At 41.2% G+C, this 14243-nt stretch overlaps 43 pseudogenes; all 43 read left to right on the top strand.

Annotated features, from left to right (window-relative positions):
- The first annotated feature begins 4603 nt into the window (after nucleotides 1–4603).
- Nucleotides 4604–4722, top strand: LOC142676868 (5S ribosomal RNA; annotated as a pseudogene).
- Nucleotides 4723–4789: 67 nt separating this feature from the next.
- On the top strand, nucleotides 4790–4908 carry LOC142676606 (5S ribosomal RNA; annotated as a pseudogene).
- A 67-nt stretch (nucleotides 4909–4975) lies between these two features.
- Nucleotides 4976–5094, top strand: LOC142676714 (5S ribosomal RNA; annotated as a pseudogene).
- Nucleotides 5095–5161: 67 nt separating this feature from the next.
- Nucleotides 5162–5280, top strand: LOC142676392 (5S ribosomal RNA; annotated as a pseudogene).
- Nucleotides 5281–5533: 253 nt separating this feature from the next.
- On the top strand, nucleotides 5534–5652 carry LOC142676914 (5S ribosomal RNA; annotated as a pseudogene).
- A 67-nt stretch (nucleotides 5653–5719) lies between these two features.
- LOC142676711 (5S ribosomal RNA) lies at nucleotides 5720–5838 on the top strand (annotated as a pseudogene).
- A 253-nt stretch (nucleotides 5839–6091) lies between these two features.
- On the top strand, nucleotides 6092–6210 carry LOC142676485 (5S ribosomal RNA; annotated as a pseudogene).
- Nucleotides 6211–6277: 67 nt separating this feature from the next.
- LOC142676713 (5S ribosomal RNA) lies at nucleotides 6278–6396 on the top strand (annotated as a pseudogene).
- Nucleotides 6397–6463: 67 nt separating this feature from the next.
- Nucleotides 6464–6582, top strand: LOC142676391 (5S ribosomal RNA; annotated as a pseudogene).
- Nucleotides 6583–6835: 253 nt separating this feature from the next.
- On the top strand, nucleotides 6836–6954 carry LOC142676913 (5S ribosomal RNA; annotated as a pseudogene).
- A 67-nt stretch (nucleotides 6955–7021) lies between these two features.
- On the top strand, nucleotides 7022–7140 carry LOC142676699 (5S ribosomal RNA; annotated as a pseudogene).
- A 253-nt stretch (nucleotides 7141–7393) lies between these two features.
- LOC142676446 (5S ribosomal RNA) lies at nucleotides 7394–7512 on the top strand (annotated as a pseudogene).
- Nucleotides 7513–7579: 67 nt separating this feature from the next.
- On the top strand, nucleotides 7580–7698 carry LOC142676935 (5S ribosomal RNA; annotated as a pseudogene).
- A 67-nt stretch (nucleotides 7699–7765) lies between these two features.
- On the top strand, nucleotides 7766–7884 carry LOC142677036 (5S ribosomal RNA; annotated as a pseudogene).
- Nucleotides 7885–7951: 67 nt separating this feature from the next.
- LOC142676601 (5S ribosomal RNA) lies at nucleotides 7952–8070 on the top strand (annotated as a pseudogene).
- A 67-nt stretch (nucleotides 8071–8137) lies between these two features.
- LOC142676687 (5S ribosomal RNA) lies at nucleotides 8138–8256 on the top strand (annotated as a pseudogene).
- A 253-nt stretch (nucleotides 8257–8509) lies between these two features.
- On the top strand, nucleotides 8510–8628 carry LOC142676402 (5S ribosomal RNA; annotated as a pseudogene).
- Nucleotides 8629–8695: 67 nt separating this feature from the next.
- Nucleotides 8696–8814, top strand: LOC142677055 (5S ribosomal RNA; annotated as a pseudogene).
- Nucleotides 8815–8881: 67 nt separating this feature from the next.
- On the top strand, nucleotides 8882–9000 carry LOC142676650 (5S ribosomal RNA; annotated as a pseudogene).
- Nucleotides 9001–9067: 67 nt separating this feature from the next.
- Nucleotides 9068–9186, top strand: LOC142676420 (5S ribosomal RNA; annotated as a pseudogene).
- Nucleotides 9187–9439: 253 nt separating this feature from the next.
- LOC142676380 (5S ribosomal RNA) lies at nucleotides 9440–9558 on the top strand (annotated as a pseudogene).
- Nucleotides 9559–9625: 67 nt separating this feature from the next.
- LOC142676710 (5S ribosomal RNA) lies at nucleotides 9626–9744 on the top strand (annotated as a pseudogene).
- Nucleotides 9745–9809: 65 nt separating this feature from the next.
- LOC142676880 (5S ribosomal RNA) lies at nucleotides 9810–9928 on the top strand (annotated as a pseudogene).
- A 67-nt stretch (nucleotides 9929–9995) lies between these two features.
- LOC142676930 (5S ribosomal RNA) lies at nucleotides 9996–10114 on the top strand (annotated as a pseudogene).
- A 253-nt stretch (nucleotides 10115–10367) lies between these two features.
- LOC142676401 (5S ribosomal RNA) lies at nucleotides 10368–10486 on the top strand (annotated as a pseudogene).
- Nucleotides 10487–10553: 67 nt separating this feature from the next.
- Nucleotides 10554–10672, top strand: LOC142676900 (5S ribosomal RNA; annotated as a pseudogene).
- Nucleotides 10673–10739: 67 nt separating this feature from the next.
- LOC142676911 (5S ribosomal RNA) lies at nucleotides 10740–10858 on the top strand (annotated as a pseudogene).
- A 67-nt stretch (nucleotides 10859–10925) lies between these two features.
- LOC142676523 (5S ribosomal RNA) lies at nucleotides 10926–11044 on the top strand (annotated as a pseudogene).
- A 67-nt stretch (nucleotides 11045–11111) lies between these two features.
- On the top strand, nucleotides 11112–11230 carry LOC142676550 (5S ribosomal RNA; annotated as a pseudogene).
- A 253-nt stretch (nucleotides 11231–11483) lies between these two features.
- On the top strand, nucleotides 11484–11602 carry LOC142676999 (5S ribosomal RNA; annotated as a pseudogene).
- A 67-nt stretch (nucleotides 11603–11669) lies between these two features.
- Nucleotides 11670–11788, top strand: LOC142676865 (5S ribosomal RNA; annotated as a pseudogene).
- A 67-nt stretch (nucleotides 11789–11855) lies between these two features.
- Nucleotides 11856–11974, top strand: LOC142676675 (5S ribosomal RNA; annotated as a pseudogene).
- A 67-nt stretch (nucleotides 11975–12041) lies between these two features.
- Nucleotides 12042–12160, top strand: LOC142676631 (5S ribosomal RNA; annotated as a pseudogene).
- A 67-nt stretch (nucleotides 12161–12227) lies between these two features.
- LOC142676662 (5S ribosomal RNA) lies at nucleotides 12228–12346 on the top strand (annotated as a pseudogene).
- Nucleotides 12347–12413: 67 nt separating this feature from the next.
- On the top strand, nucleotides 12414–12532 carry LOC142676519 (5S ribosomal RNA; annotated as a pseudogene).
- Nucleotides 12533–12599: 67 nt separating this feature from the next.
- LOC142676938 (5S ribosomal RNA) lies at nucleotides 12600–12718 on the top strand (annotated as a pseudogene).
- Nucleotides 12719–12785: 67 nt separating this feature from the next.
- Nucleotides 12786–12904, top strand: LOC142676855 (5S ribosomal RNA; annotated as a pseudogene).
- Nucleotides 12905–12971: 67 nt separating this feature from the next.
- Nucleotides 12972–13090, top strand: LOC142676468 (5S ribosomal RNA; annotated as a pseudogene).
- Nucleotides 13091–13157: 67 nt separating this feature from the next.
- Nucleotides 13158–13276, top strand: LOC142676876 (5S ribosomal RNA; annotated as a pseudogene).
- A 67-nt stretch (nucleotides 13277–13343) lies between these two features.
- LOC142677024 (5S ribosomal RNA) lies at nucleotides 13344–13462 on the top strand (annotated as a pseudogene).
- A 67-nt stretch (nucleotides 13463–13529) lies between these two features.
- On the top strand, nucleotides 13530–13648 carry LOC142676849 (5S ribosomal RNA; annotated as a pseudogene).
- Nucleotides 13649–13901: 253 nt separating this feature from the next.
- LOC142676904 (5S ribosomal RNA) lies at nucleotides 13902–14020 on the top strand (annotated as a pseudogene).
- Nucleotides 14021–14087: 67 nt separating this feature from the next.
- LOC142676423 (5S ribosomal RNA) lies at nucleotides 14088–14206 on the top strand (annotated as a pseudogene).
- The last annotated feature ends 37 nt before the right edge of the window (nucleotides 14207–14243 follow it).

The raw sequence follows: 14243 nt of genomic DNA, 5'->3' as shown, positions 1-14243 counted from the left end.
ACAGGTCTACACACACGAGCACATTGTCATACACTTCTACCTCGGGTAGTTGTATGTTCTGCAGTCGCTGGGACGGGTAATCTGGCCGGGCTGCACTTTTCACAGGTACCTTTGCTGTTTTACCTATGTCATGCCGTGCGCACATCATGCAGGCTGCTACAAACCTAGTGGTGGCATTATTGTATCCAGGGACAAGCCAATTTACTGCGACCTGGCTGCACATTCTCTTGTTGTCATGTCTGTCTTCTCTTGCTCTGTCAATTGGCTTACCCGATGATCCAATAAAGTTCCTACTACCAATGGGCCCATAATTGTGGGCGATGCCAAAAGCGTACCTAGAGTCAGTGTAAATGTCAGCCGTCTTACCTTCTGCCAGGTTACAAGCCTCAGCGAGCACCTCCAGCTCTGCTCCTTGAGATGAACAAGAAGGTGAGAGTGGTTTCTGGGTAATTTACCTTGTGCCTCGTATCCTGTTCTACACATGCTGTATGATAAAATATCTCTTTATTACAAATTTACATTGGAAACCCATGTCACATATAGATAGAACATTTCAAAAGGATGGAGTTTTATTGTTCCACATTCATCTGATAATCCAGAACACTTGTAAATCCCACCCACCAGGTCCTGTAAATACCTGATTAATACAAAAACAAACAAAATATGTTACTGAAATCTGGCATAAAATAAACAATGTTCCGACAAAAATGTTATTTTTATTTTTTTTTATTTTTCCTTCTCCCCATCTAAATCTGTAAAGACTCATCTGTGAGTGACGTCACCTCTGCCTCCTGTGTAAATATGCTGGAGGGGGATGGTCCTTGAAGCTCATACACATTTTGTACATCTCCTAGAACCAAATTCATTAATTCAAAACAAAATAAAACACAAAACAAAACGACCTGATCAGTCCCTTCAACATTGGGAAATCTTTCTCAGCCACTGGGATAGGGCAGTGCTTGGCATAGCTCCCTCTGGCTGCGAAGGGGCTACAAAATTGCCTGTAAAAAGGAGAACAAAAAAAAAACAAAAACTACCTGATCAGTCCCTTCAACATTCCCTCCTATTTGGACTCTGCGAAAATAATGTAGCAGGGTTCAAAACTACATATTAACATAATGAGATTAAACACTCTATTGGGGGGGCACTAATTTAACCCCTTGTAATACACAACAGCCTGGAACAAAAAAAATTACTTTCTCCTGACAAAAATACATTTTATCTTTAAAATGACCTGCAACCATTTACCTGTAAAACATCTCACATTTTCAAAAATAACATTTAGGCAGCCCCATAGCACGTGCCTCATGTGTGAAAACAAAAACAAAACAAATGTAATTAGTTATTCAATAAAACAGAAAATGATATATCTGGTAATATTAATTACTGCAAACCAATAAGCTGTACATAAGAATAGGGAACAGAGGGGGTACATACATTTTCAAGACCCCGTGTCTCACAATATCTGTATTTTAATTCATTTGAATCAACATCAAAACATTCCAACATTAAATCTTATCACATTATAACACATAAATCTGCAGTGTAAATTTTATCTTTTTATAGACAGATCCAGCCGGCTGTTATATTTTTCTCGCTTGGTGTAGTTACAGACGACTGCGCGTGCGCGAAGATAAGAAACATTCCATTCGGATTTTTAACCCCATACACAAAACACTAGGAATTTTAGACATTACTGCTGTTCAAGATAAGAACATACAATATAGTTCTTCTTTATAGTGTGGCCATTAGTTTCAAACTTCAGACATGTTACATTACACACATCACACAGATGTCTCATCACATCACACATGTTACATTACATACATCGCACAGATGTCTCATCACATCACACATGTTACATTGCATACATCACACAGATGTCTCATTACATCACACATGTTACACTCCACACATCACACAGATGTCACATCACATCACACATGTTACACTCCACACATCACACAGATGTCACATCACATCACACATGTTACACTCCACACATCACACAGATGTCTCATCACATCACACGTTACATTGCATACATCACACAGATGTCTCATTACATCACACATGTTACACTCCACACATCACACAGATGTCACATCACATCACACATGTTACACTCCACACATCACACAGATGTCTCATCACATCACACATGTTACACTCCACACCGTTCTGACCCATGTTAGTCACTGCAATGTACCCGGCTGCTCCGTTTCCTTCACTCTTCCTATCAAAATTTACACCTTTTTCCAAATTGTTCTTTCTCACATCAACTCTCTTGTCACCACCTGTAATCACCTGCTTGGTCATTTTAACTTATGCCTTGTCCTGGCCACTCCACTCCATTTCTCAACATTCCACAAACCATTGTCTTTATCACATGCAAACTTCCCATCGTACGGCTGCCAGCCTCTTCAACAATCTTTTTCCTTACAGTGTGTTATTTTGCCTTCACATACTTTACAAACCTCCATTGAATCAAACAGGAGTTAGTCACATTCATTTCACACATCTACAAACCCCTCACTGCCGGGATATAACGTCTGGTACTACAATCCTTTCATTTCAAATACTTCACATGTGAGTTACGACTTCTCTCCGCCATGCGCTACGTCACTGCATTCCAAGGGGGAGGTCTTACACTTCTCACAATTTTTTTATTTTTCCTCTGTTTTAACAATATAATTGCTGGCAAAAATTCTCTCATGTATTTCATATCAACAGTTCAAAATCACGTACGCACCTCTGCAACCTTTCATTACACAGAAAGTTTCAACATACCTTTTTGGATTCATCTTTCATACCACTGCTGGATAAAGTGGCAGCTAAATTTTGAGGCTTACGCAATACATGTGTGAATGGTGTAAGAATAAGCTCCTTACCTACCGCGGTTTTTTTGTAATTCACAGATGCAAAGCCAGACCTCTCCATCAGACCAGCAAACTCCCGGGTTTCTTTATCTTTTATTTTATTATACTGAAATTTAGACAAGTCCAACAGACACGCACGCTCATGCAAACAACTTCTAATACAACTAAACTGGGTCTCTTTTCAACCCCAAAAATCTAATACTACTATTCTGGGTCTCTTTCACCCCAAAATCTTCTGGGTCTCTTTCACCCCAAAAGTCTAATACTACTATTCTGGGTCTCTTTCACCCTAAAATCTTCTGGGTCTCTTTCACCCCAAAAGTCTAATTGTTCTGGGTCTCTTTCACCCCAAAAATCAAAGTGTTCTGGGTCTCTTTCACCCCAAAAATCAAACTAAACTACTATTCTGGGTCTCTTTCACCCCAGAAATCAAACTAAACTACTATTCTGGGTCTCTTTCACCCCAGAAATCAAACTAAACTACTATTCTGGGTCTCTTTCACCCCAGAAATCAAACTAAACTACTATTCTGGGTCTCTTTCACCCCAGAAATCAAACTAAACTACTATTCTGGGTCTCTTTCACCCCAGAAATCAAACTAACTAAACTGGGTATCCTTTCAACCCTAAAAATAACTTAAACTGACTTCTAACAGGAGTTTCCTCTTTGAGCAGCCCTTTCCAACACGCACACACACACAAAATAGATTAGAAGTATAACAAACTAAACTGACTTCTAACAGGAGTTTCCTCTTTCACACAAACTGAGATGGAAGTCAGGCACTTACTTTCTAAGGGAGTACAGGGTTCTGGAACTGCGGCTTCATACCTTACTCCCTAAGGTGGAGCCTTAGTCATCCGAAAATAGGGGGGGCCAGACGGGGAGATGCAGAGCAAAATGTGAGAATCAAATCTTCTTACACTATGCTGCAGCTCTTGGTCTACACGTTCCCGTCCGGTCTCCTCTGCCTGGTTCGGGTGGTCTCTGGCTCCTAGTGCCGCAGTCCCTGTTCGGGCGCCATAAACTGTGAATGCAATTCTAGCATACACTACGCCTTGAGTTCCATCCAGCTCCAAATTAGCTTTTAAAAATCATCCTATGAATACGAGCAGCTCGGAGTAGCAAAAACACACAGACACGTTACTGTATGAAAATGCTTCTACTTTATTCTTATCAGCACGGATATTTATAACAAAATTTCAACAACAAATGAGTCAGAAAGTTTAGATAAAGTTCCACAACTTAATTGGCTCTTAGGGGGGCCGTTCCCTCATCTTCCCAATTATTGCTGCGTAGCTTTGCACACAGCACTGATTCTCCATTTTAATTCTTATTATTGCTGCGTAGTGTTTTGCACACGCACTATGATTCTCCATTTTAATTATTATTATTGCTGCATAGTGCTTTGCACACGGCACTACTCCTTAAAGTCCCAGAGCATCTACCTTCTAATATAACTAACTTGTACAAGCATATAAGGATATAAGTATATAAGATATACATTAAGTCTAAAACACTTTGGAAAATATTTTTGCTTTCACAATGGCTATTCTAAGCTGAATGTGCCTGCTCTCGTCAGAACGCGGAAGTTACACAGCTTAAGGCCTCGCTAGTACCAGTGTGGGAGACTGTCTGAGAATCCGTGGTGCGGTTGACTTTTTATTATGTCGTTTAGATTTTGTTTCACAATCGATTAAAAAGGACTATGGATTAAAGCATTTAATGTCAATGGCCATTTTAAGCTGAATGTCCCTGCTCTCGTCAGATCGCAGAAGTTACACAGCTTAAGGCCTCGCTAGTACCAGTGTGGGAGACTATCTGGGAATCCGTGGTGCGGTTGGCTTTTTATTATGTTGTTTAGATTTTGTTTCACAATAGATTAAATAGGACTATGGATTAAGGCTTTTAATGTCAATGGCCATTCTAAGCTGAATGTGCCTGCTCTCGTCAGATCGCAGAAGTTACACAGCTTAAGGCCTCGCTAGTACCAGTGTGGGAGACTGTCTGGGAATCTGTGGTGCGGTTGACTTTTTATTATGTCGTTTAGATTTTGTTTCACAATTGATTAAATAGGACTATGGATTAAAGCATTTAACATCAATGGCCATTCTAAGCTGAATGTGCCTGCTCTCGTCAGATCGCAGAAGTTACACAGCTTAAGGCCTCGCTAGTACCAGTGTGGGAGACTGTCTGGGAATCCGTGGTGCGGTTGAATTTTTATTATGTCGTTTCGATTTTATTTCACAATCGATTAAAAAGGACTATGGATTAAAGCATCTAATGTCAATGGCCATTCTAAGCTGAATGTCCCTGCTCTCGTTAGATCGCAGAAGTTACACAGCTTAACGCCTCGCTAGTACCAGTGTGGGAGACTGTCTGGGAATCCGTGGTGCGGTTGACTTTTTATTATGTCGTTTAGATTTTGTTTCACAATAGATTAAATAGGACTATGGATTAAAGCATTTAAAGTCAATGGCCATTCTAAGCTGAATGTGCCTGCCCTCGTCAGATCGCAGAAGTTACACAGCTTAAGGCCTCGCTAGTACCAGTGTGGGAGACTGTCTGGAATTCCGTGGAGCGGTTGAATTTTTATTATGTCGTTTAGATTTTGTTTCACAATCGATTAAAAAGGACTATGGATTAAAACATTTAATGTCAATGGCCATTCTAAGCTGAATGTCCATGCTCTCGTCAGATCGCAGAAGTTACACAGCTTAAGGCCTCGCTAGTACCAGTGTGGGAGACTGTCTGGGAATCCGTGGTGCGGTTGACTTCTTATTATGTCGTTTAGATTTTGTTTCTCAATCGATTAAAAAGGACTATGGATTAAAGCATTTAATGTCAATGGCCATTCTAAGCTGAATGTGCCTGCTCTCGTCAGATCGCAGAAGTTACACAGCTTAAGGCCTCGCTAGTACCAGTGTGGGAGACTGTCTGGGAATCCGTGGTGCGGTTGACTTTTTATTATGTCGTTTCGATTTTATTTCACAATAGATTAAATAGGACTATGGATTAAAGCATTTAAAGTCAATGGCCATTCTAAGCTGAATGTGCCTGCTCTCGTCAGATCGCAGAAGTTACACAGCTTTAGGCCTCGCTAGTACCAGTGTGGGAGACTGTCTGGGATTCCGTGGAGCGGTTGAATTTTTATTATGTCGTTTAGATTTTGTTTCACAATCGATTAAAAAGGACTATGGATTAAAACATTTAATGTCAATGGCCATTCTAAGCTGAATGTCCATGCTCTCGTCAGATCGCAGAAGTTACACAGCTTAAGGCCTCGCTAGTACCAGTGTGGGAGACTGTCTGGGAATCTGTGGAGCGGTTGACTTTTTATTATGTCGTTTAGATTTTGTTTCACAATTGATTAAATAGGACTATGGATTAAAGCATTTAACATCAATGGCCATTCTAAGCTGAATGTGCCTGCTCTCGTCAGATCGCAGAAGTTACACAGCTTAAGGCCTCGCTAGTACCAGTGTGGGAGACTGTCTGGGAATCCGTGGTGCGGTTGAATTTTTATTATGTCGTTTCGATTTTATTTCACAATCGATTAAAAAGGACTATGGATTAAAGCATCTAATGTCAATGGCCATTCTAAGCTGAATGTCCCTGCTCTCGTTAGATCGCAGAAGTTACACAGCTTAACGCCTCGCTAGTACCAGTGTGGGAGACTGTCTGGGAATCCGTGGTGCGGTTGACTTTTTATTATGTCGTTTAGATTTTGTTTCACAATAGATTAAATAGGACTATGGATTAAAGCATTTAAAGTCAATGGCCATTCTAAGCTGAATGTGCCTGCCCTCGTCAGATCGCAGAAGTTACACAGCTTAAGGCCTCGCTAGTACCAGTGTGGGAGACTGTCTGGAATTCCGTGGAGCGGTTGAATTTTTATTATGTCGTTTAGATTTTGTTTCACAATCGATTAAAAAGGACTATGGATTAAAACATTTAATGTCAATGGCCATTCTAAGCTGAATGTCCATGCTCTCGTCAGATCGCAGAAGTTACACAGCTTAAGGCCTCGCTAGTACCAGTGTGGGAGACTGTCTGGGAATCCGTGGTGCGGTTGACTTCTTATTATGTCGTTTAGATTTTGTTTCTCAATCGATTAAAAAGGACTATGGATTAAAGCATTTAATGTCAATGGCCATTCTAAGCTGAATGTGCCTGCTCTCGTCAGATCGCAGAAGTTACACAGCTTAAGGCCTCGCTAGTACCAGTGTGGGAGACTGTCTGGGAATCCGTGGTGCGGTTGACTTTTTATTATGTCGTTTCGATTTTATTTCACAATAGATTAAATAGGACTATGGATTAAAGCATTTAAAGTCAATGGCCATTCTAAGCTGAATGTGCCTGCTCTCGTCAGATCGCAGAAGTTACACAGCTTAAGGCCTCGCTAGTACCAGTGTGGGAGACTGTCTGGGATTCCGTGGAGCGGTTGAATTTTTATTATGTCGTTTAGATTTTGTTTCACAATCGATTAAAAAGGACTATGGATTAAAACATTTAATGTCAATGGCCATTCTAAGCTGAATGTCCATGCTCTCGTCAGATCGCAGAAGTTACACAGCTTAAGGTCTCGCTAGTACCATTGTGGGAGACTGTCTGGGAATCCGTGGTGCGGTTGACTTTTTATTATGTCGTTTAGATTTTGTTTCACAATAGATTAAATAGGACTATGGATTAAAGCATTTAACGTCAATGGCCATTCTAAGCTGAATGTGCCTGCTCTCGTCAGACCGCAGAAGTTACACAGCTTAAGGCCTCGCTGGTACCAGTGTGGGAGACTGTCTGGGAATCTGTGGTGCGGTTGACTTTTTATTATGTCGTTTAGATTTTGTTTCACAATCGATTAAAAAGGACTATGGATTAAAGCATTTAATGTCAATGGCCATTCTAAGCTAAATGTGCCTGCTCTCGTCAGAACGCAGAAGTTACACAGCTTAAGGCCTCACTAGTACCAGTGTGGGAGACTGTCTGGGAATCCGTGGTGCAGTTGAGTTTTTATTATGTCGTTTAGATTTTGTTTCACAATAGATTAAATAGGACTATGGATTAAGGCTTCTAATGTCAATGGCCATTCTAAGCTGAATGTGCCTGCTCTCGTCAGATCGCAGAAGTTACACAGCTTAAGGCCTCGCTAGTACTAGTGTGGGAGACTGTCTGGGAATCCGTGGTGCGGTTGACTTTTTATTATGTTGTTTAGATTTTGTTTCACAATAGATTAAATAGGACTATGGATTAAGGCTTCTAATGTCAATGGCCATTCTAAGCTGAATGTGCCTGCTCTCGTCAGATCGCAGAAGTTACACAGCTTAAGGCCTCGCTAGTACCAGTGTGGGAGACTGTCTGGGAATCCGTGGTGCGGTTGACTTTTTATTATGTCGTTTAGATTTTGTTTCACAATCGATTAAAAAGGACTATGGATTAAAGCATTTAATGTCAATGGCCGTTCTAAGCTGAAAGTTCCTGCTCTCGTTAGATCGCAGAAGTTACACAGCTTAACGCCTCGCTAGTACCAGTGTGGGAGACTGTCTGGGAATCCGTGGTGCGGTTGCCTTTTTATTATGTCGTTTAGATTTTGTTTCACAATAGATTAAATAGGACTATGGATTAAAGCATTTAATGTCAATGGCCATTCTAAGCTGAATGTGCCTGCTCTCGTCAGATCGCAGAAGTTACACAGCTTAAGGCCTCGCTAGTACCAGTGTGAGAGACTGTCTGGGAATCCGTGGTGCAGTTGAATTTTTATTATGTCGTTTAGATTTTGTTTCACAATCGATTAAAAAGGACTATGGATTAAAGCATTTAATGTCAATGGCCATTCTAAGCTGAATGTCCCTGCTCTCGTCAGATCGCAGAAGTTACACAGCTTAAGGCCTCGCTAGTATAAGTGTGGGAGACTGTCTGGGAATCCGTGGTGCGGTTGACTTTTTATCATGTCGTTTAGATTTTGTTTCACAATAGATTAAAAAGGACTATGGATTAAAGCATTTAATGTCAATGGCCATTCTAAGCTGAATGTGCCTGCTCTCGTCAGATCGCAGAAGTTACACAGCTTAAGGCTTCACTAGTACCAGGGTGGGAGACTGTCTGGGAATCTGTGGTGCAGTTGACTTTTTATTATGTCGTTTAGATTTTGTTTCACAATAGATTAAAAAGGACTATGGATTAAAGCATTTAATGTCAATGGCCATTCTAAGCTGAATGTGCCTGCTCTCGTCAGATCGCAGAAGTTACACAGCTTAAGTCCTCGCTATTACCAGTGTGGGGGACTGTCTGGGAATCCGTGGTGCGGTTGACTTTTTATTATGTCGTTTAGATTTTGTTTCACAATAGATTAAATAAGACTATGGATTAAAGCATTTAACGTCAATGGCCATTCTAAGCTGAATGTGCCTGCTTTCGTCAGATCGCAGAAGTTACACAGCTTATGGCCTGGCTAGTACTAATGTGGGAGACTGTCTGGGAATCCATGGTGCGGTTGAATTTTTATTATGTCGTTTAGATTTTGTTTCACAATCGATTAAAAAGGACTATGGATTAAAGCATTTAATGTCAATGGCCATTCTAAGCTGAATGTCCCTGCTCTCGTCAGATCGCAGAAGTTACACAGCTTAAGGCCTCGCTAGTACCAGTGTGGGAGACTCTCTTGGAATCCATGGTGCGGTTGACTTTTTATTATGTTGTTTAGATTTTGTTTCACAATAGATTAAATAGGACTATGGATTAAGGCTTTTAATGTCAATGGCCATTCTAAGCTGAATGTGCCTGCTCTCGTCAGATCGCAGAAGTTACACAGCTTAAGGTCTCGCTAGTACCAGTGTGGGAGACTGTCTGGGAATCCGTGGTGCGGTTGACTTTATTATGTCGTTTATATTTTGTTTCACAATCGATTAAAAAGGACTATGGATTAAAGCCTTTAATGTCAATGGCCATTCTAAGCTGAATGTGCCTGCTCTCGTCAGATCGCAGAAGTTACACAGCTTAATGCCTCGCTAGTACTAGTGTGGGAGACTGTCTGGGAATCCGTGGTGCAGTTGACTTTTTATTATGTCGTTTAGATTTTGTTTCACAATCGATTAAATAGGACTATGGATTAAAGCATTTAACGTCAATGGCCATTCTAAGCTGAATGTGCCTGCTCTCGTCAGATCGCAGAAGTTACACAGCTTAAGGCCTCGCTAGTACCAGTGTGGGAGACTGTCTGGGAATCCGTGGTGTGGTTGAATTTTTATTATGTCGTTTAGATTTTGTTTCACAATCGATTAAAAAGGACTATGGATTAAAGCATTTAATGTCAATGGCCATTCTAAGCTGAATGTTCCTGCTCTCGTCAGATCGCAGAAGTTACACAGCTTAAGGCCTCGCTAGTACCAGTGTGCGAGACTGTCTGGGAATCCATGGTGCGGTTGATTTTTTATTATGTCGTTTAGATTTTGTTTCACAATCGATTAAAAAGGACTATGGATTAAAGCATTTAATGTCAAAGGCCATTCTAAGCTGAATGTCCCTGCTCTCGTCAGATCGCAGAAGTTACACAGCTTAAGGCCTCGCTAGTACCAGTGTGGGAGACTGTCTGGGAATCCGTGGTGCGGTTGAATTTTTATTAAGTCGTTTAGATTTTGTGTCACAATCGATTAAAAAGGACTATGGATTAAAGCATTTAATGTCAATGGCCATTCTAAGCTGAATGTGCCTGCTCTCGTCAGATCGCAGAAGTTACACAGCTTAAGGCCTCACTAGTACCAGTGTGGGAGACTGTCTGGGCATCCGTGGTGCGGTTGACTTTTTATTATGTTGTTTAGATTTTGTTTCACAATAGATTAAATAGGACTATGGATTAAAGCATTTAACGTCAATGGCCATTCTAAGCTGAATGTGCCTGCTCTCGTCAGAACGCAGAAGTTACACAGCTTAAGGCCTCGCTAGTATCAGTGTGGGAGACTGTCTGGGAATCCGTGGTGCGGTTGAATTTTTATTATGTCGTTTAGATTTTGTTTCACAATCGATTAAAAAGGACTATGGATTAAAGCATTTAATGTCAATGGCCATTCTAAGCTGAATGTCCCTGCTGTCGTCAGATCGCAGAAGTTACACAGCTTAAGGCCTCGCTAGTACCAGTGTGGGAGACTGTCTGGGAATCCGTGGTGCGGTTGCCTTTTTATTATGTTGTTTAGATTTTGTTTCACAATAGATTAAATAGGACTATGGATTAAGGCTTTTAACGTCAATGGCCGTTCTAAGCTGAATGTGCCTGCTCTCGTCAGATCGCAGAAGTTACACAGCTTAAGGCCTCGCTAGTACCAGTGTGGGAGACTGTCTGGGAATCCGTGGTGCTGTTGTCTTTTTATTATGTCGTTTAGATTTTGTTTCACAATCGATTAAAAAGGACTATGGATTAAAGCATATAATGTCAATGGCCATTCTAAGCTGAATGTGCCTGCTCTCGTTAGATCACAGAAGTTACACAGCTTAACGCCTCGCTAGTACCAGTGTGGGAGACTGTCTGGGAAACCGTAGTGCGGTTGACTTTTTATTATGTCGTTTAGATTTTGTTTCACAATAGATTAAATAGGACTATGGATTAAAGCATTTAACGTCAATGGCCATTCTAAGCTGAATGTGCCTGCTCTCGTCAGATCGCAGAACTTACACAGCTTAAGGCCTCGCTAGTACCAGTGTGGGAGACTGTCTGGGAATCCGTGGTGCGGTTGAATTTTTATTATGTCGTTTAGATTTTGTTTCACAATCGATTAAAAAGGACTATGGATTAAAGCATTTAATGTCAATGGCCATTCTAAGCTGAATGTCCCTGCTCTCGTCAGATCGCAGAAGTTACACAGCTTAAGGTCTCGCTAGTACCAGTGTGGGAGACTGTCTGGGAAACCGTGGTGCGGTTGACTTTTTATTATGTCGTTTAGATTTTGTTTCACAATCGATTAAAAAGGACTATGGATTGAAGCATTTAATGTCAATGGCCATTCTAAGCTGAATGTGCCTGCTCTCGTCAGATCGCAGAAGTTACACAGCTTAAGGCCTCGCTAGTACCAGTGTGGGAGACTGTCTGGGAATCCGTGGTGCGGTTGACTTTTTATTATGTCGTTTAGATTTTGTTTCACAATCGATTAAAAAGGACTATGGATTAAAGCATTTAATGTCAATGGCCATTCTAAGCTGAATGTGCTTGCTCTCGTCAGATCGCAGAAGTTACACAGCTTAAGGCCTCGCTAGTACCAGTGTGGGAGACTGTCTGGGAATCCGTGGTGCGGTTGACTTTTTATTATGTTGTTTAGATTTTGTTTCACAATAGATTAAATAGGACTATGGATTAAGGCTTTTAATGTCAATGGCCATTCTAAGCTGAATGTGCCTGCTCTCGTCAGATCGCAGAAGTTACACAGCTTAAGGCCTCGCTAGTACCAGTGTGGGAGACTGTCTGGGAATCCGTGGTGCGGTTGACTTTTTATTATGTCGTTTAGATTTTGTTTCACAATCGATTAAAAAGGACTATGGATTAAAGCATTTAATGTCAATGGCCGTTCTAAGCTGAATGTGCCTGCTCTCGTTAGATCGCAGAAGTTACACAGCTTAACGCCTCGCTAGTACCATTGTGGGAGACTGTCTGGGAATCCGTGGTGCGGTTGACTTTTTATTATGTCGTTTAGATTTTGTTTCACAATAGATTAAATAGGACTATGGATTAAAGCATTTAACGTCAATGGCCATTCTAAGCTGAATGTTCTTGCTCTCGTCAGATCGCAGAAGTTACACAGCTTAAGGCCTCGCTAGTACCAGTGTGGGAGACTGTCTGGGAATCCGTGGTGCGGTTGAATTTTTATTATGTCGTTTAGATTATGTTTCACAATCGATTAAAAAGGACTATGGATTAAAGCATTTAATGTCAATGGCCATTCTAAGCTGAATGTCCCTGCTCTCGTCAGATCGCAGAAGTTACACAGCTTAAGGCCTCGCTAGTACCAGTGTGGGAGACTGTCTGGGAATCCGTGGTGCGGTTGAATTTTTATTATGTCGTTTAGATTTTCTTTCACAATCGATTAAACAGGACTATGGATTAAAGCATTTAATGTCAATGGCCATTCTAAGCTGAATGTCCCTGCTCTCGTCAGATCGCAGAAGTTACACAGCTTAACGCCTCGCTAGTACCAGTGTGGGAGACTGTCTGGGAATCCGTGGTGCGGTTGCCTTTTTATTATGTCGTTTAGATTTTGTTTCACAATCGATTAAATAGGACTATGGATTAAGGCTTTTAATGTCAATGGCCATTCTAAGCTGAATGTGCCTGCTCTCGTCAGATCGCAGAAGTTTCACAGCTTAAGGCCTCGCTAGTACCAGTGTGGGAGACTGTCTGGGAATCCGTGGTGCGGTTGACTTTTTATTATGTCGTTTAGATTTTGTTTCACAATCGATTAAAAAGGACTATGGATTAAAGTATTTAATGTCAATGGCCATTCTAAGCTGAATGTGCCTGCTCTCGTTAGATCGCAGAAGTTACACAGCTTAACGCCTCGCTAGTACCAGTGTGGGAGACTGTCTGGGAATCCGTGGTGCGGTTGACTTTTTATTATGTCGTTTAGATTTTGTTTCACAATAGATTAAATAGGACTATGGATTAAAGCATTTAACGTCAATGGCCATTCTAAGCTGAATGTGCCTGCTCTCGTCAGATCGCAGAAGTCACACAGCTTAAGGCCTCGCTAGTACCAGTGTAGGAGACTGTCTGGGAATCCGTGGTGCGGTTGAATTTTTATTATGTCGTTTAGATTTTGTTTCACAATCGATTAAAAAGGACTATGGATTAAAGCATTTAATGTCAATGGCCATTCTAAGCTGAATGTCCCTGCTCTCGTCAGATCGCAGAAGTTACACAGCTTACTGCCTCGCTAGTACCAGTGGGGGAGACTGTCTGGGAATCCGTGGTGTGGTTGACTTTTTATTATGTCGTTTCGATTTTGTTTCACAATCGATTAAAAAGGACTATGGATTAAAGCATTTCATGTCAATGGCCATTCTAAGCTGAATGTGCCTGCTCTCGTCAGATTGCAGAAGTTACACAGCTTAAGGCCTCGCTAGTACCAGTGTGGGAAACTGTCTGGGAATCCGTGGTGCGGTTGACTTTTTATTATGTCGTTTAGATTTTGTTTCACAATCGATTAAAAAGGACTATGGATTAAAGCATTTAATGTCAATGGCCATTCTAAGCTGAATGTGCCTGCTCTCGTCAGATCGCAGAAGTTACACAGCTTAAGGCCTCGCTAGTACGAGTGTGGGAGACTGTCTGGGAATCCGTGTTGCGGTTGACTTTTTATTATGTTGTTTAGATTTTGTTTCACAATAGAT

Source organism: Rhinoderma darwinii (genome assembly GCF_050947455.1).
Source record: "Rhinoderma darwinii isolate aRhiDar2 chromosome 2 unlocalized genomic scaffold, aRhiDar2.hap1 SUPER_2_unloc_30, whole genome shotgun sequence".
NCBI lineage: Eukaryota > Metazoa > Chordata > Amphibia > Anura > Rhinodermatidae > Rhinoderma > Rhinoderma darwinii.
This window is presented reverse-complemented; position numbering and strand designations above follow the sequence as displayed.